This window comes from Cervus elaphus, chromosome 25 (genome assembly GCF_910594005.1).
Source record: "Cervus elaphus chromosome 25, mCerEla1.1, whole genome shotgun sequence".
Classification (NCBI taxonomy): domain Eukaryota; kingdom Metazoa; phylum Chordata; class Mammalia; order Artiodactyla; family Cervidae; genus Cervus; species Cervus elaphus.
In genome coordinates this window covers 21774885-21794076 of record NC_057839.1, presented here as the reverse complement: position 1 = coordinate 21794076, position 19192 = coordinate 21774885, and the positions used below count along the sequence as shown (strand labels likewise).

The 19192-nt window shown below is 38.0% G+C and overlaps 1 protein-coding gene and 1 pseudogene across 1 annotated transcript in view; both read right to left on the bottom strand.

The window, feature by feature from the left end:
* Positions 1–19192, bottom strand: part of PDE4D (phosphodiesterase 4D) — a 1564000-nt gene that overhangs the window by 1514074 nt on the left and 30734 nt on the right. The gene's annotated exons all lie outside the window — the stretch shown is intronic.
* LOC122684001 lies at positions 5525–5685 on the bottom strand (annotated as a pseudogene).

Here is a 19192-nt window from a genome sequence, read left to right as displayed (position 1 = left end):
GAACAAAGCTGGAGGCATCATAATTCTGATTTCAAGCTATATTACAAAGTTATGGAAATCAAAGCTGTATGATACTGGTATAAAAAGACATTTAGACCAATGGAGCAGAGTTGCAAGACCAGAAATAAACTCATACATCTAAAGTCAAAAATGAAACTAGACTCTTATATTACACAGTACACAATATCTTACACAAAAAATCAACTCAAAATGATTAAAGACCTAAACATAAGACCTGAAACTATAAAACACCTGAAACAAAACATAAGAGCTAAGTTCCTGATACTGGTCCTAGTGATGACTTTTTAAATTTGAAATCAAAAGCAAAGGCATCAAAGTAAAAAAAATAATAAGTATGTAAAAATCTTATGCACAGCAAAAGAAATCACCAACAAAATGAAAAGGCAGCCTATGAAAAGGTAGAAAGTATTTGCAAACCACACACCTAATAAGGGGTTAATATCCAAAATATACAAGGAACTCATACAACTCAACAGCAAAAAAGCAAATAACCCAAATTAAAAATGAGCAAAGGAGGGACTTCTCTGGCAGTTCAGTGGTTAAGACTCCACACTTCCAATATAAGGGGGGATAGGTTCAATCCCTGGTCAGGGAACTAAGATTCCACATGTCATGGGCAACACAGCAGGGAAAAAAAAAAAAAACCAAAGGCCTAAATAAACATCTTTCAAAAGAAGATTTACAAATGGCCAATGGGTACATGAAAAGGTTTCAACATCACTTATCATTAGGCTAATGTAAATTAAAGCCAAAATGAGATATAATTTCACATATGTTAGAATGTCTATTATCAAAAAGACAACAAATAATAAATGTTGACAAGAATGTGGAGAGGAGGGAACACTTGTACACTGTTGGTAGGAATGTAAAATGATATAACTACTGTTTGAAGATTGCCCAAACAATCAAAATAGAACTATATTTTGATCCAGCAATCCCACTTCTGAGTAAATACCCAAAGGGAATGAAATTAGTATCTCAAAGAAATATCTATACTCCCATGTTCATGCCAGCATTATTCACAATAGTGTAAAAACAGCCCAAGTATCTGTCAGCAGATATATGGACAAAGAAAATGTGGTAATAATGACAAAATATTATTTAGCCTTAAGACAAGAAAGAAACCTTGTCATTTTCAACAACATAGATCAACTTGGAGAATACCATGCTAAGTAAAATAAGCCAGAAAGAGAAAGTCAAATATTGTATGGTGTCATTTATAATAGAATATTTTAAGTTGAACTCATAGAAACAAAGTATAAAGTGGGTTTCAGAGGCTGTGGTGTGGGAAATAGGAAGGGGCTCGTAAAAGAGTATAAACTTTCAGTTATAAGATGAATAGGTTCTGAGGATTTACTATTTAACAATGGTAACTATAGTTGACAACCCTGTATTGTATAATTACAATTTGCTAAGAGGATAGAACTTAAACATTGTCATCAAAAATAGAAAAGGAAGAAAAGAGGTAAAGATGTGAAGTGATGGATGTACCAATTAAAGAGTTTTAATGGAGAAGAACCCCTTCATAATGTATTTCAAATCATCACGTTGTAAACTCTAAATATCTGATATTTCACTTATCAATTATACCTCAAAAAAAAAAAAAAAAAGCTGGGGGAGAAAAGGAAATTGGAAAATACCCATCCATTCCAATCCTTCTGTACTGAAGTCTGTTTGCTCACTGCCTAAGCTACTTGCTTAGGTGGTAACTATTATTCATATATGTTTAGGAGCAGTAATGAGTTTAGAAGCAGGCCACCAGGATGTCATTTAGCTCACTGAAGCATACTGAACACTACCCACAGAACTCATACTGTTTCTAGAAGTACCAAATTAGATTCAACAAGGTAACAGGCTAAATGATGGGGAAAATCCAGCATGGGTTTTAAAAGTGCAGATATTTCACACCTTTCCCCCAGGAATCTCTGCTAATTATCACTTTTCCTAAAAGAAGCAGGCAACTAGAAGAACAACATCATGATCATTGTGCAAAGAATATGCTATAATATAGTAAAGAAAGAGGGACAGGGAAGAGAGGGAGAAAAAGTCAGGTTTAGAGACAGGGGTCTTGATTCATATTCTGATTTAACCACTCTAGTATGTGTGACCTCAACACAATCACTTCACCTCTCTGCTTCCCATTCACAGAGAATCTACTTTATCTGGTCTTTGCAATGGCTGAACATATGTGAACCCATCTTAAACTGTAGTTTGGCCCATTGGAAAGTGAGAAAAAAATGAGAAAGAAGCTCAGAAAAGTGTTTAGAAATGCCTTTCCTGTCAACCTTATGTAAAACAGCACCACCCCGTACCCACAGCATCTAAACCCTTTCTCTGATTTATTCTCCTTCATGGTATTACTCCACCTGACATTTGTAATTTTTTAGCTAATTTATTTATAATATCAGTTCAATTCAGTTCAGTCGCTCAGTCGTGTCTGACTTTTTTGCAACCCCATGGACTGTAGCCTACCAGGCTCCTACAAGTTTTGGAATCAGACAAATGAGGCTCAAGTCCCAATTCTAATGTTTAATAACTGTCTGGTTTTGGCAGGTCACTTAACCTGTTTAAGTTTCTTCATCCATAAGCCTTTAAGGCTTAATGTGAGAATGAATTAGGTACTATATAAGATGTTTGGCCATCATGCCTTTCATAAGGCATTTAGTAAAGGATGTTATTATTATTTTACACTGAATCCAGACAATAAGGAAAGCTAAGCAGTCAGTCTGTGATGTCACTGAAAACTGATAGTGGATAGATTCCCTAACTCTGTTCCCCAAATTTTTCTGACTTTTGTTAAGAACCTGCTGGAAGCCTTTCCCACTGTGACTTTCATGTAGATCTTCAATATACTTAATACATTTGGAGTTTTATGTTAATTTACACTTATATTAATACCTTTTCTTTTAGCATAAATTCAGAGAGAATAAATTCAGTAAACTGAGGATATTCCTCATATCTTTAGTATCCATTATGGAAATCCAGTTACCACTGCTTCCAGGATAGAAATCTTAGAGCATTTCTTTCCAGCTCATAAAAAACTTTTGTTTCCTTACCAACTCTGTTATAGATATTTTATGCTCAGGAGGCATGCAAGCTATGATAAATTTGCACTTCTACTTTGCCATTTCTACTTCTTCCAAATGAAGACTGCCTTTGTTATGAGGATAAAAGCCACAAACTAGTCTCATCAAGAAGCTACCTCTTTTGTGACTGACATCAGGCAACTGTGAGAGAGCGGGAGCACTATCCAAGAATGAAATGAAATGGCCCTCACTAACTACCAGAATATTTCACACTTGTTCTGTATCAGATGTTAATGCTCCTTTCACCCTATAAATGTAACAAATTTTAAAAGGCCCTTAGGTATCACTTGATTTGTCCCAATACACCAGACAATTCACACTGAAAGCATTTTAATGCAATCATTATAGGAAAGTCACTAAACAAAGCTTTATCCATATTCCACATCAGAGAATTCACACTTGAAAAAAATAATAATGAAACAAGGAAAAGGAGTATAATTAGGACACAAAAAAATGAGGAAGAAACTCAGAAAAGTGTTTAGAAATGCCTTTCCTGTCAACCTTATGTAAAACAGCATCACCCCTTACCCACAGCATCTAAACCCTTTCTCTGATTTATTCTCCTTCATGGTATTACTCCACCTGACATTTGTAATTTTTTAGCTAATTTATTTATAGTATCAGTTCAATTCAGTTCAGGCACTCAGTCGTGTCCAACTCTTTGCGATCCCGTGGACTGCAGCATGCCAGGCTTCCTTGTCCATCACCAACTCCTGGAGCTTGCTCAAACTCATGTCTATTGAGTCAGTGATGCCATCCAACCATCTCATCTTCTGTCGTCCCCTTCTCCTCCTGCCTTCAATCTTGCCCAGCATCACAGTCTTTTCCAGTGAGTTCTTTCCATCAGGTGGCCAAAGTATTGGAGTTTCAGCTTCAGCATCAGTCCTTCCAATGAATATTCAGGACTGATTTCCTTTAGGATGGACTGGTTGGATATACTTGCTGTCCAAGGGACTCTCAAGAGTCTTCTCCAACACCACAGTTCAAAAGCATCAATTCTTTGGCACTCAGCTTTCTTTATAGTCCAACTCTCACATCCATACATGACTACTGGAAAAGCCATAGCTTTATTTATAGTATGCTGTCCCCTTAAGAATGCAAATTCCATAAGGGCAAGATTTCATGCCTATTTTGTTCATTGATTGTACCTCCCTCAGTGCCTAGGTCAGAATCTGACATAGAGCGTGCATTCAACAAATAAGTGTGTGGAAGGAATAGGGACCATTAGCCGAGTAAACTGAGTTGGCCTTCACAAGACTGAAAATTGAGACTTCTAATCAGTTCCCAGAGAGATGTTAGGAAAAACAGGCAAAGCTTCCTTTTGACAGTCACCACTTTCTCACAGTTTCAGAGGTTCAAAAGTAGGTGAGGGTGCAAAAAGGGAAATGACATGTCAGGAAAGATACTTGATTGTACTCATGATAAAACAACTAAAATAACCATGAGGCAGTATTTTTTTTCCTATCAGATTAGCACTCAGTGTTGTTGGGGGTGGAGGGGGGTGTGGATAGGAGAAGCACTAACACTGGACACTGCTATAAAGGTAGATTAGTGCAACTTTTATTGCAAAAATTTGCTTTCATCTAATAATTCTACTCTTAAGAGATATACTTGCACATGTATGCACTATTGGAAACAGGAAAACATTTAAAAAAAACTAAATATCCACTAGGAGGGAACTGGTTGTATGATACGACATATTAGCAAGAGAACACAATACGGTCTTTAAAAAAAATAAGGTAACCCAATATATTCCACCTCTCCAGAAGCTCACAGCTGGAAACTGCCAAACATGTTTTTGAATTTGCAGACTGCCCTATAGTAGCTTAACTAGGGAACACTGTTTTTACTCAAGTAGCAAAGCTTTTATAACTGTGAAACTATCTGGTGGTGCAATGATAAAGAATTCACATGCCAATGCAGAAGACACAGGAGACACCGGTTTCATCCCTGGGTCAGAAAGATCCCCTGGAGCAGGAAATGGCAACCCACTCCAGTATTCTTACCTGAGAAATCCCATGGACAGAGGAGCCTGGCAGGCTACAGTCCATGGAGTCACAAAGAGTCAGGACGTGACTGAGTACACTCATAGCACAGCCAGAGGCATCTCAGAAAACCAACACAAATCGACTGCAGATGGTGGACGTGAACTCAACTTCATTTCCAGTAATTTTAAATTTAGTGTGTTTTATTCATTCCAGATCCATTCCAAGATAATGTCCATGAAGGCTTCTTCCTGGGCCTCTGTGCCTCCTGCATGACCAGCACCCCCAGAGGCTTAGTCTCAGGAGGCAGTAAAGAAACTAGTCATCCTGCCTGCAATGGCATCAGACTTTTGCAGTGAGTCAGGAAAAGTGGTATCTAAGGATGTAGGGATTGACCATGAAATCTTATGAAGCCCACCAGCTAAATGTGAAAAATGATGCCCACGCCATCCACTCAGCTGTTTGAGGCAGAAACCTAAGGGTCATACCAGATTGTTCTTTCTCTCCCCCTACAACAGTTCATCAACCAAACCTATTAAACTGATAAAAAACAGATACTACATTTGATCTTAGCCAAAAGGACAAGAAGCAAGAAACTGGCAACAGGAGACATATGGAATTTGCTGGAACATTAAAAAGTGATTCAGAATGACTAAATATCCCAGACAAGCAGAGAAATACCTCATATGATCCCCTGCTAAATGCCTTATTTCAAAGAGAACCAAGGCTCTTACAAGTTATTCTGCTCATACATAGCCCCTGCTCCAGACTCATTTTGCTTCCTGCCTATATGGGCACAGATGGATTTAAGAGACTGTGCCTATGACTTTGGTCTGGGTGGGGGAAGGAGGGGGTTACCTCGAGCAATTGGGTGTCTCTACCTGTAGCTCCATCATCACTCCTACTGCTATCTTCATAACCTCATAAAACAAAAACAAAATGTGTCAACTTCAAATAAATAAAGCAAAAAGAAATCTTGTCTACTCTAGTTTCAAAATAAATCTCCACTCCCTTCCTCCATCTCCATTGCCTACATATGAGATGCCAGGGCTCCCTAATTATTCTCTTTCTTTTCATGCACTTTCCCATTGCTTTGTACCCAAAATTTCTCTGACTTTTACTCAAGAATCCGCTAGCAACAGAAGAGCAATGATAAAATACAGACTAAGCACAATGGTTTGAAAAAACAGAGAGAGAGGGTAAGCAGCTCTGCCTAAGGAGATCAGGGAAGGTTTCACAGAGCAGAAGATCCTTTGATCATTTCTTGAAGGACAAACAGCAATTTTCCACATGGATGACGTGCGTAGGGGAGAGCACTTCAGCAGAAGGAATAGCATGTTCAAAGGCACTGAGGCATGAATCAGCAGACTGTTTAGTAAATTGTAAGTAGTTCAGGATGAGTGGGGAGCTGGAAGGACGTAGGAGTAGGGTAAGGACGGTAAGCAAAGTCCACCCATGGAGAGCCTGCTCCTCAAGAGCCATTTTGAAGAATCTGAGCTCCTTCATGGAGCCCAGTGGTTTTCAATGCTTTGGGGTCATAAATCTTTAAAATCTAGTGAAACCATGAACCACATTCTCCAGAAAAAGAGGGACAAAAAGCACATTCACGAAAATAATGTATACAGTGTCCACAAACACTCTGAACCCCAGAAACAGCTTAGAGCTTAGGCTTAAAATCCTGGTATAGGCAATGTACCCATTTTCAGTTTGTTTGCTTTTTTAAATGGTTGGAAGTATATATATATAACAATGAGCTTCCCAGGTGGTGCTAGTGGTAAAGAACCCATCTGCCAGTGCAGGAGACAGAAGAGACACAGATTCAATCCCTGGGTCAGGAAGATCCCCTGGAGAAGCAAATGGCAATCCACTTCAGTATACTTGCTTGGAGAATCCCATGGACAGGGGAGCCTGGTGGGCTACAGTCCATGGGGTCGCAAAGAGTCAAACATGACCGAGGTGATTTAGCACAGAACGGCACATATACAGCAATCAGGAGAGTAATATTATCCAACCTATGTTTTAGAACAATAGCCAGTTCTCTTGTGAACAGATTAGAAGCAAGTGAGATAAATGGTGGAGATGCAGTAAGACACAATGGCAACCATCTGGTCAGGAGATGATGAAAGAAATAGCCAAGAAATTTTTGGAAAGCTGAGTGATTCAAGCTATCAAATATTTAAATGCATTACAACAGTCAAACTAATGTGATGACCAAAACAGAGGTAGAGAAATCGATGAAAAATGTAGAAAATCTAAAAACAGAATTTTGTATTTTTTTCAAGGTAAAACTTGAAAAGGATAGATTATTCAGTAAATCATTGTCAGGACAAGTGGAAAATTATCTGGAAAAGATATAAACTTAAATCCCCACATTGCTATACAACAAAATAAATTCCAGATGGATTATGATCTAAATATGAAATAAAGAAATCAAAAAAGTACTGGAAGAAAATGTAAGAAAAGTGTATATAATCCTGAGGTGGGGAAGTCCTTTCTGAAAAACAACAGAAAGTTCTTTCTAAACACAAAGGCAGAAACTTTAAAAGGAAAACAGGCAAAGATACAACTACATGCACAAAATTTTCTCATGTAAAAACTTACCAAGGGAAAAAAGTCAAAAGATGACTAATAAACTGGGGGAAATATTTACATTATAGAAGACTCATAGCCAAATGAATACTATTTGTGCTATATAAAGAATTTCAATAAAATTAACTGAAAAATAAGCAACCCAAAAGAAATAAAAGCAAAGATACTAATGGGCAATTTATAAAGGAAAAAATGTCCAACTTCATTAGTATTTTAAGAAATGCAATAAAACCACAGTGAGGTACCATTTCCCTCATATCAGATTGGCAAGGTTTTTATTTAAAAACAATACTATTTAAGCTACTGGAAAATATGCCTTCTCATGCACCACTGGTAGGAAAATAAATAGGGGAAAAAACCTTCTGGATGGCAATTTGACAAAAAGAATCAAACCTTTATAAGCAAATATACTATATAGTCTACCAGCTCTACTTCTAGAAATATATCCTAAGAAAATATTTTGTTTTCCCTACAAGGAAATACATACCAATTTTTACTGTAGCAAATAAATTAAATTTGATTGGATAGGTGAGTGTCATCTAATCAGTAAAAACTAACTATAAAAAAAGTATGTTGTAGACAAATATTTAGAGGCTCAAACTGATGTGCACACGAGTTTGTTAAATGGAAAAATAAAAATGAAAGCAGGTTGTAAAACCGTATTATCACATAGAGGCCTAGCACATCCCCACTACCACTCGGTGCTACCATCCATAAACAGGAGAATACGGATTGGTTGAGATGTTAATTGGAAGTACACTGATACAACAGATGGTAGCTAATAGCAGCAGCAGTCACGGTAGAAATAACAACAGAAACAAAACACAATCTTAAGCAAATGGTAGCCTTGCCTCACAGTTAACATGTCAGTAACAGAACTCAGGTTTCTAGAATTCCTTCCCTGGCCTGCGGTAATTCCTCTGGTGGAGCAGAGCTGGACCTTACGTTATGTCTCCTCATACTGGTCGCTTCATCCTAATCCTGCCCTTCTCCCTGCCAAATTTGGGCCCAGAAATTTCAAAAGCAAGAAAACCGAGAGGAAAACTACATGAAGTTGGACATGGAAACTACGAAGGGACAGAAAAAGAGGTTTGGGGTTGCTGCTGCATTCCCTGGAGGCCTCGAGAACTTCTCTAGTAGTGGTACCGATGGACACGAGCTGGAAAGCATTGCCCTAGACTGATGGGCTGACAGCTCTGAGGTGATGGTCCCGATATAACTGAACACAAGAGTGCTTGGATACCATCCTGTGACCTCCGGCTCATGAACACATGCTGATTTCTAAATATCCCAGCTTGTGGATCAGGGCAAGTATCGTGTTTTCATCCATTTCCAATATGTTTTCACTTTAAAAGGTCCACATGGGGCCTCTGAAAATTTACAAATATCATATAGATCAGTATCACCATGTATTAAAACTATTAACATACACTTTGAGAACAGCATCTCAACCAACCTATACTTCATTTTGACATATGCTAGCGTGAAAATTACAACTAGTAATATATAAGCCTAATTTGCAATGGAAGAAAAAACATGTTTCTCTTCAGTTCACATGTGCAAACTTATCTTTATGATTGTTAATTCCTTTGCTTCTGACTCCCTTCCTTTCAAATATATAGACAACAGGTTCCTCAGAGGACCTTATTCAGTACTGAAAGCAGTTGAATGTGAGGCAGAAAAAAAGAGTAGCTTTTGAAACTGGGGGAAAAAGAAAGAAAGAAAACTAACACTCACATAAAGTGAGTGTTAAAACACTCACATGAGTGGATGTTTAACAAAGGAAGTTATCTCAAAGGTCAGAGATTAGCAGAGGAAATATGCTATTTACCAATGGCGGGGAAGGCAAAAATCCCAAAGACACGTAAAACTCACTCTAAATATTTGCCACTCGGTTTTATTTAAGACCAGGGTGCATTAGCAGGGGAGAGGTGTGTATGCAGTGAGGACACCAAGTTACAGGGTCCAGTTCCTTAAGTAGCAGTAAGCAGTCACTCTCACCAGTCCTAATCACTTTCAACAGAATTACTATTAGTACTACCTTAGAGTGGTAATCTCAGAGAATATCTGTTTTACCATCAGTGGTTCTTTAGCTCCTCATACTTTTAAAAATTCCTTTTATTTATAGTTTATTCTGGCTCAATTATCTCAGTTGATTTATCTCATAATTGTGCTTATTATCATTTGCTTGTAATCTCACTCCTTAAACTTGCTTGAATCTATTTTGTTGACATTTACAGTCATTCCACATAGCAGAAAATAATAAATTATATTATGTTAGGAGAAAATGCAGTTATTATTCAATCTGGACAGTTTGCATTGATGAAAAAGGCATCTTCCTCATAAACTAAATGTTATGTGAGCTTCTTTATATTTGGAAATTCCAGGAGTGATTATTTAAAAGCAAAATCATCCATTTACCAGAGTAACTCAGAACAAACCCGTGGTGTGTAAGACCTGACAGTATTTCTTGGAAGAGAATGTTATTAGCTCATAAATTTAAGGCAGGCACACAGATGCCTGCCCCACACATAACATAAAACATTTTGCTTGAAAAAACCCTTGGTCATATTTTGACCATAAACACTACATACTTGATAATCATACCAGTGGGATATTTAGGTTATAAAGGGTTTTCCATTTCTCACACATTCAGCTAAAAATATGTACTGTTTCATTCTGAAGACGCTCACTTGGTTTCCCCCACTACATCCACAAGCCCACGCTTCACTCCTGAAATTTCTTTTCTGACTTACCTTGGGCATACAAATCTGGAACGGGAGCGATGCTGCCGTAGAGCCAGCATCAGAATGTGGCCAAGGGAAATGAAATCTCAGTTCCTACCAACAATACAAGTCTCTGACATTTGATAGCAGGGGAAAAAAAAAGAGAGCTAACATCCCATCTAATCTCGGTGCTTTCGTAGCAGATATTTTAATGAAAACAATTCAAGTTCCCCTGACGCAACACAGAGTAGACTTTGTATAATGTTCAGCGTATAATGCCTCCAAAAGGCATCTGATATTTATTTATGAGCCCAATATATTAAGCCTGAAATGAAAAAGCTTCTAGAATTTCCAAAAGCCTACATAAAATTGCCTGAATAAGTATGAGCAAATAAGTAGGAAAAAAAAATTGTAATCCTACTTAGGTTTTTCTGGTTATTATCTGCCCTCCCCTCCCCAACCCCACACAGTGAATCATGAAAACATGATTTTAAAGATTTTTAACACACACATCATTAATTTGATTGCTAAAATCCCCCTGAAGCTCATTTTTAAAGATTACCTGAAAAATCTTGGTAGATTTTGTAAAATGTCCCGGGTTCAAAGAAGCAGAGGGTAAGGGCAAAGACCCTTTGAGATTATGAGCTGGCAAGTGAGGAGGCTTCAGGAAGTGTTCTGAAGGAAACAAATCCCTCACAAATGGAGCTGAAAAGCAAGAAGTCATTATTCTCCCTAATCATAACAAAAGAAACTAAGGCAAGTTCCTGTTTAACTGGAAATAAACCATCACAAGCTCATATAATCATTATTTTATTAAGTCACCTTTCATGAGAAAGAGAGACAAATGAAACAAAACAACCTGGGTCAGAGTCTTATTTTTAAAAACATCTATCAGGATATGATCAGTGAGATTTAACCTAAAATTCAACCTCATATTTATGAAAAGGATTCTCATGTTGTGATTCATATTCAGATGATAACATTTGAATATATTTTATCATTTTCTAATTATTTCAAAAGTGGTTTGGCCCCAATTTAAGTTCTAACCCCAAGTTAATTACATATATAACTATCTAATTAACCTATCCCCAACCTATTTTGGACAAACTGAAATCATAACAAAATGAAGAATGTGGGTTATTTATTTTCCTTGAGGAGAGAGGGGCAGGGAGATTGAGTTATTTAAAAAGGTCATTTTTATGCGTCATTCCTTTGTAGAGCACTTAGCTGAGAACGCAAAGTTAGGGACTGAAAAATCTATCTATAATTTACTTTATACCAGAATAAATTTGGGGGAAATCACAAATTCAACTCAACCAAATGTTAAGGGCATTAGTATGCTTTCTGTATCTTCCACAATACAAAATTACAAGGTTCACTGACCTGGTCAAATTGAGCAGGATAAAGGTAATTGGCCATGTAAATGGCGATATCTATTTTTATGTTGGAGAAAATAAGACCAACCATTGACTTGGCCACAAATATATAAATGCTGTCCTTATATCTTTATATGGATTTATTGAAACAAGACACTCACCCAGTAATCAACCCTAAATTTCTTGTGAAGGTACCAGCCATTACTAGCTCCAACCTATAAAGGAAAAAGTGAATGTAGATTATAGAAACAAGCTGTCCAACATAAAGGATGAGGTTAAGAATAGGATTTGGAAGCACTGACATATATACACAACCATGTTTGAAAATAGATGTTTAGTGGGAAGCTGCTATATACCACATGGAGCTCAGCCTGGTGCTCTGTGAGGACCTAGAAGGATGGGATGGGGGTTTTGAGAGGGAGGTCCAAGAGGGAGGGGATATATGTACACTTATAGTTGATTCACGCTGATGTACAGCAGAAATTAACATAATATCGTAAAGCAATTATCCTCCAATTAAAAATTTTAAAATGGAACTTAGAATTGTTAAAGTATTGAAAATAGTGCTGTGCATTCAGTAAACACTGAACCATGTTCCTGGAATAAATGAATGAACTGACACTCCACAGCTCAGTAAAGCATCCTGTGGTGCTTGCTAAGACCTTTGATGCCCATATAAGATGAAAATTCCAAGAGGCACATATTTTTGCGCCTATCTCTCTTTGGTCTCTCTGTTCAGTTCAGTTCAGTTCACCTCACTCACTCAGTTTGTGTCTGACTCTTTGCGACCCCACGGACTGCAGCACGCCAGGCTTCCATGCCCGTCACCAATGCCTGGAGCTTACTCAAATTCGTGTCCATTGAGTTGGTGATGCCATCCAACCATCTTATCCTCTGTCATGCCCTTCTCCTCCCACCTTCAATCTTTCCCAGCATCAGTGTCTTTTCAAATGAGTTAGTTCTTCACATCAGGTGGCCAAAGTATTGGAGTTTCAGCTTCGGCATCAGTACTTTCAATGAATATTCAGGACTGATCTCCTTTAGGATGGACTAGTTGGATCTCCTTGCAGTCCAAGGGACTCTCAAGAGTCTTCTCCAACACCGCAGTTCAAAAGCATCAATTCTTTGGCACTCAGTTTTCTTTGTAGTCCAACTCGCACATCCATACATGACTACCGGAAAAACCAAAGCTTTGACTAGATGGACCTTTGTTGGCAAAGTAATGACTTTGCTTTTTAATATGCTGTCTAGGTTGGTCATAACTTTTCTTCCAAGGAGCAAGCATCTTTTAATTTCATGGCTGCAGTCACCATCTGCAGTGATTTTGGAGCCCAAAAAAATAAGTCTGTCACTGTTTCCATTGTTTCACCATCTATTTGCCATGAGGTGATGGGACCAGATGCCATGATCTTAGTTTTCCGAATGTTGAGTTTTAAGCCAGCTTTTCACTCTCCTCTTTCACTTTCATCAAGAGGCTCTTTATTTCTGACAAAACTCCAGTAGTCCACTGGAGAAGGGAATGGCAAACCACTTCAGTATTCTTGCCTTGAGAACCCCATGAACAGTATGAAAAGGTCTCTCTGCTACCTCTAGCATAACCCAAGGTTGCTCCAAGAGAGTTCACAGTGTAAGGGATGCATAGTAGGAGCCGTCTAAGTTCTAAACATAGCCTGCCCAGCTCTCCCAATAACTGTGGGCATTAAGGAAGTCATAGGACATGGCTTTGTTTCCCTACCCCCAGAAGGATTAAAGACTGAATTTGACCCATAGTCTGTTGATGTTAAAGATATGAGAACCTCATATCAATGTATGACCAAAAAATAAATAAATAAATTTAAAAAAAGAAAGAAAAGAAAAAAAAAAAAAAAAAAGATATGAGAACCATGCTGTTCCACCCAGTGGAGAAAACTTCCAGGAGTTTAAACAGTGTGAACACATTCAGAAAAATCAAAAGAAGAGTTTCCTTTATCCCCAATTCCACATCCCCTACTGCTGGACTGTCTACAAAGCCAAGAGAGGGAAGCTGGACTGACCCTACTCTCAGCTCAGTCATGTTCAATAGCATGACTGATAACAGAAGCTTTACTGACCAGGATGTGTGGGTGATGTCTTTCTAGGCTTGCTGCAAAATTAATGCTATTTACATAAACACGAAATAAAACTGGAACTAGTATTATTAAATACATAGTGACAATAATAAAGAACTCTTCTTACCACTTTCAATAGCCCAGGAAAAGTGTCTACATAGTTTTTCTCATTAATACAGAAAGAGTCTAAATAGTTTCATGGGAAGGTTTAAATAACAGCAAAAACACAATCATCTTTCTCATTCCTCCTCTTGGAAAAATATTAATAAACACTTCAGTGAGAAATAGTAAGACGAGATCCTCAGGACTTGGACATTCCATCATGGAGAATACTCAGCCCTTGGAATTTAAGTATCTGAGAAAAAAACTGAAAGGTCACTTGTCCAAAGAACCAAGGGAAAAATCTGGAATTTTCTTTAACTAAATGTCATATTTCCCACTCGCTTTCAACATAATTAATCACATTGAATTATGTTTTCAATCACACTGGGAAAAAAAAAAGGCTAGAACAGAGATCCATATTTTCACTTCAATCTTGTTCAGAGAAACAACATAATCTATAGGACATGATGAGTATGTGGTCTCTGAATCCTAAACCTTATCTAAGGGTAAATTTAACTGGCCAGCCAGCTTTCCCAGCCAACAGTCAGCCATATGTCTGTACACTGTCAGAGAGCAATGAATATATATATATTTTTTTAATATCTTATCTTCATTCATTGAGTTCATAAACATTTCACCAATCAAATGAAAGGTCCCAGAAATAAAGAACAAGATACAGACCCTGCCCCGGAAGAGCTTAAAATTTACTCTGTAAGACATATTTACATGCCAAATTAATAGAAGATGAAGTAAAATGTAAAACTTGCCATCAAAAAACTTAAAAATAAAAATCCAACATCTGTGATATTTCAGAGGCCACAGCTATGCTGAAAAAGTGAGAATATTTCCTAGCATTTAAAAAATCACTCTAAAAAAAATTCCAGACTATTAAACAGACCTGAGAAAACAAAGCCTCATAACTCAGGGAAAAATTAAAAAACTTTCAAAGTCGCATCTTCATTTTTCCATTCAACTACACACACTCTAGAAAAACATAAAATGAGATCAGATTTTTACAATTTTGTCTAGTTTCTGTGAGAAAGTTAATTTCAAAGGTACCAGTCAGTTTGAGATTAAAATGTGAAGTGAGCAAACTTCACATCATTATACATGTACACTGGTCAAATTACCATTAGGATTAAAAAATCACATTTTATTTTTCAATGAACATTGTGAACATGCACAGTCAGAAGCCTCTTACCTTTGCTGTTTAATTATCTACCTGATTGCAGTTCAGATCAGCTCTTTTTAATTCAATTTTGAGAAGATGATGCATCTATTTAAAAGCAGAGTTTGTTCAAGTAGAAAACTCTCTGAATTCTCCTAGTCTAGAAAGAGATTGGCATGTTTGCTTGAGCATATCAAATTATTTAATTGAAAAACCGGGAATTATTCCATAGATGTGAATGGATATCTAATTTATGTCACAAAGGAGAGATTATACTCTTAGGAGAAGTTGTTTACTTACTCGTTCTCCTAACTAGATTTCCATGCACATGAGAATTTCAAGGCAGGAAACTATTGCCAACAATGTTCCACCAGAGACAACCAAAAAAAGATCATAAATGTCTTGTTAGCTCTAAATAATGATAAAATGAAGATCTTTGGGCAGATGATTACAGCTGGTCTAGTCTGAAGAGTTTTAATTTATATTAATCCAAGTAAATTACATTATACTGATTTAAATTTATGCATTAAAACAGGTTTGTTGTATGCTTTGTCACAAAATAAGAAAAGTCAAGGAAAAGGATCAACTCCTTCCTTTTTTCTTCAAATATTTTCCAATTATAAGGTCTATAGCTCCTCCCTCTCTGCATATGTCGACAAATGTACCACTCCTGCTCCCTTAAGTGTATCACTCCCTGCAGTAACTTGTCTGAACTTTGTTTGTAGTTCTTATTGGCAACTTCTAAGTTACCTTTTTGAGATTTTTTTGAGGAAATTACTTTCCAGGGCATCTCATGTGTTTTTCTGTGTTCATGCCGTCCCCCCTCCAACTTTGTTTTCCATTCTTGGCACCATAGGAGTCCACATACAAAAGTCTATAACTAGTGGTGGCTTAATTGTTTTCACTTGAATATATTCAAAAGCTATTTTTTAAGAAAAGGACTGAACTGGTAAATAGATTTAGAGCCTGGTCATTGTGCAGCCTTGGGCCAGGTATATAACTCACTGGATCTGTCTTCTCTGGCACAAAATGAAGAGGATCTTATTAGATGATCAATCTCAAAAGTTCTGACAACCCTGACACTTGAGGACTTTCCAGCTCTTGGACTTAGGACCTCACAGTTAAATGCCATTTGTTACATTAAAACCATGGTTGGCTCTTCTCCCAGGTGTTATAAATCCAGACAAGAACAAAGGGCATGTGCCTGAGAAGAGAGTGTGAACAAGAAAGAAGCAGCTGGATGGGGGTGTGTGGGAACAGTGGGAGAGGAGGGAAGAGAGGGAGAGGAAGAGAAAGAGAATAATATGGAAAGTGAAAGTGTTAGTCACTCAGTTGTGTCTGCAACCCCAAGGACTATAGCCTGTCAGGCTCCCCTGTCCATGGAATTCTTCAGGCAAGAATATTGGAGTGGGTAGCCATTCCCTTTTCCAGGGAATCTTCCAGACCCAGCGATCAAACCTCGGTCTCTTGCATTGCAGGTAGATTCTTTAACATCTGAGCCACCACCAAGGAAGCCCTTAAAGTCAAAGTGTTAATCACTCAGTCATGTCCAGCTCTTTGTGACCCCATGGACTGTAGCCCGCCAGCCTCTTCTGTCCATGGATTCTCCAAGTCAGAATACTGGAATGGGTAGTCATTCCCTTCTCCAAGGGATCTTCCCAACCCAGGGATCAAACCTGGGTCTCCCACATTGCAGGCAGATTCTTTACCATCTGAACCACCAAGGAAGACCCAGAGAAAAAGGCAAAAATCCAGAGACATGGTGGAGGTTTGCGGGTGGTAAGAGTGGGGAGCAGGATAAAGTATTTAGAGAAAAAGAAGAGACACTACAAAGATACATACAGTTAAAAAAAATTAAAGATGAGATCCAAGTAACAGGACACAACTCTACAACTCTAATTACAGAGCAGAAAGTCTGAAAATACTCATGTGTGTTTTTTTGCACGGTAACAAATACCTACAGTTATTTGTTTCTCTCCAGAAAAGAAAAAAAGCAAATGACTTGGATACTGAAATATTAACTTTAAATCTCTATAAATAATTGTGCAGGAACAAAGTTATTTTCTACTCTGGGTTTAATAAACACTAGATGATAACATTTTAAACAATTACACTATTTAAAAATTATCATGAGATACATAAAATAGGTAACTAGCGGAAAGCTGCTATATAACAGAGCCAAACCCAGTGCTCTGTAATGAACTTGAGGGGTGGGATATGGGGTGGGAGGTAGGAAGGAGACTCAAGAGAGAGGGCATATATATTAATATATACTTGTGACGGATTCGTGTCATTATATGACAGAAACCAATGCAACATTGTAAAGCAATTAAAAATAAAATCATAAAAATAAAAATTAGCATGAGAGAAATTCTAGCACAGGGCCTGGGAGATGGCAGGCATAAATATACATCAGAGGGAGAGAAAGGGGAAGGAAAGACAGAGGAAGAAAGATGATATTTTACAGTGACATATAAATCATCTTCCTGAGCTCAGAGGCCATTCATTATAGTGGAGAGAGAACAAAAGGATAAAATATGCCCATGTTAAATTGCTTAAGACTCTGAAGTACAAACTTCAGCTGCAAGTACAAATTACAGTAATAAAAAATCAAGTAACCAGAACTCAACAACCAGAATCCTGAATTTACTAGAACACATACACACACCTTCACTGTCCAGTATTCAAGGAAAAACAAATTGACAAAAACATAAAGTATCTCAGTGTTCATAAAATAATAGTGATTAGCACCAGTAGCAACTCCCTAGGAGTCCCTGGAGAACAGTCATCCCTGGTTCCCATGAATCCACAGAACAATAACCACTGTTGCTCTACGTGCAGACCAAGGACCAGGAAGCCACTCAAGGACCACAGTGGTCAATGAAAACCTAGCTATTCAAAGTGCACATGTGATCAGTCTCTTAGTCATGTCCGACTCTTTGTAACCTCATGAGCTATGGCCCACCAGGCTCCTCTGTCCCTGGGATTTTCCAGGCAAGAATACTGGAGTGGGTTGCCACTTTCTTGTCCAGGAGATCTTCCTGACCCAGGGATCAAACCCATGTCTCCTGCATCTCCTGCATTGGCAGACAGATTCTTGACTACTGAGTTACATGGGAAGTCCAGTTATTCAAAGTAATGAGGCTTCAAAGGCAGGATGAGCTGAATGTTTTAAATGGTTTCCCACTAGAGAGTTTAAAACATCAGCCCATTCACTAAATTTCTGCAGCCAATGGCCCCCACCCAGGAACCCCACTCCCCTTCCCTTTCTCAACTTTAGCTCTGCTCTGCAGTGCAAGGAGACCTGCACACACTGAGGAGAATACTTCTGCCCGTACACCCTAGATGCACACACAGCCTCACGTGCTTTGGTCTTAGGAGCTCACACATAAGTAGTGCAGTTTACCCTTGGGAGATCTGATCCCAGACAGGTCCATGCAGGCTCTGCAGTTAAAACAGGGGTCACTTAAGCAGGGGACTGTGGAGTCCTGAGTGGTTTAGAAGTGGGAGTGAGGGAGTTTTGCATGGATAATGTCCCCATGACCCTGTAGAATCCTTTCTTTGTAGAACATGGACCTATGCCAAGAATCTTTCTTCGTCAAGGCCAAAGGGAGTTACTGTTGATATGACATTTCTGCCTTAATCTGGGTTAGCCAGAAAATCTAATTAGCTGTATCTCATATTCACAACAGCCAGAATGAATAATACTGGTTACACTATTTAGTGAAATTAACCAAACTAATTGCCAACATTACTTCAGCTTGGGTGGTCAAATTATTTTGGTTTTAATACCATGGAACCCACAGTGAGCATAAGAGGAAGCATTTCTTTAGTGAGAAACCCTAGACACAACTGAAGAATAAGCCAGCATGAAGAGAAGTTTGGTGACAAAGCAGAAAGCAAAGCTTTTGTCTCATTTCCTACTTTCTTACACTCAGTCTACAAAACATCACAAGTCAAGGCTGTGAGCCAAACTGGATGATGAACCTTCCCTTTCATGCTCCCTCCTTTTAATACCTCACCTTGACATACCTGAGTTGTTCTCCACAGAA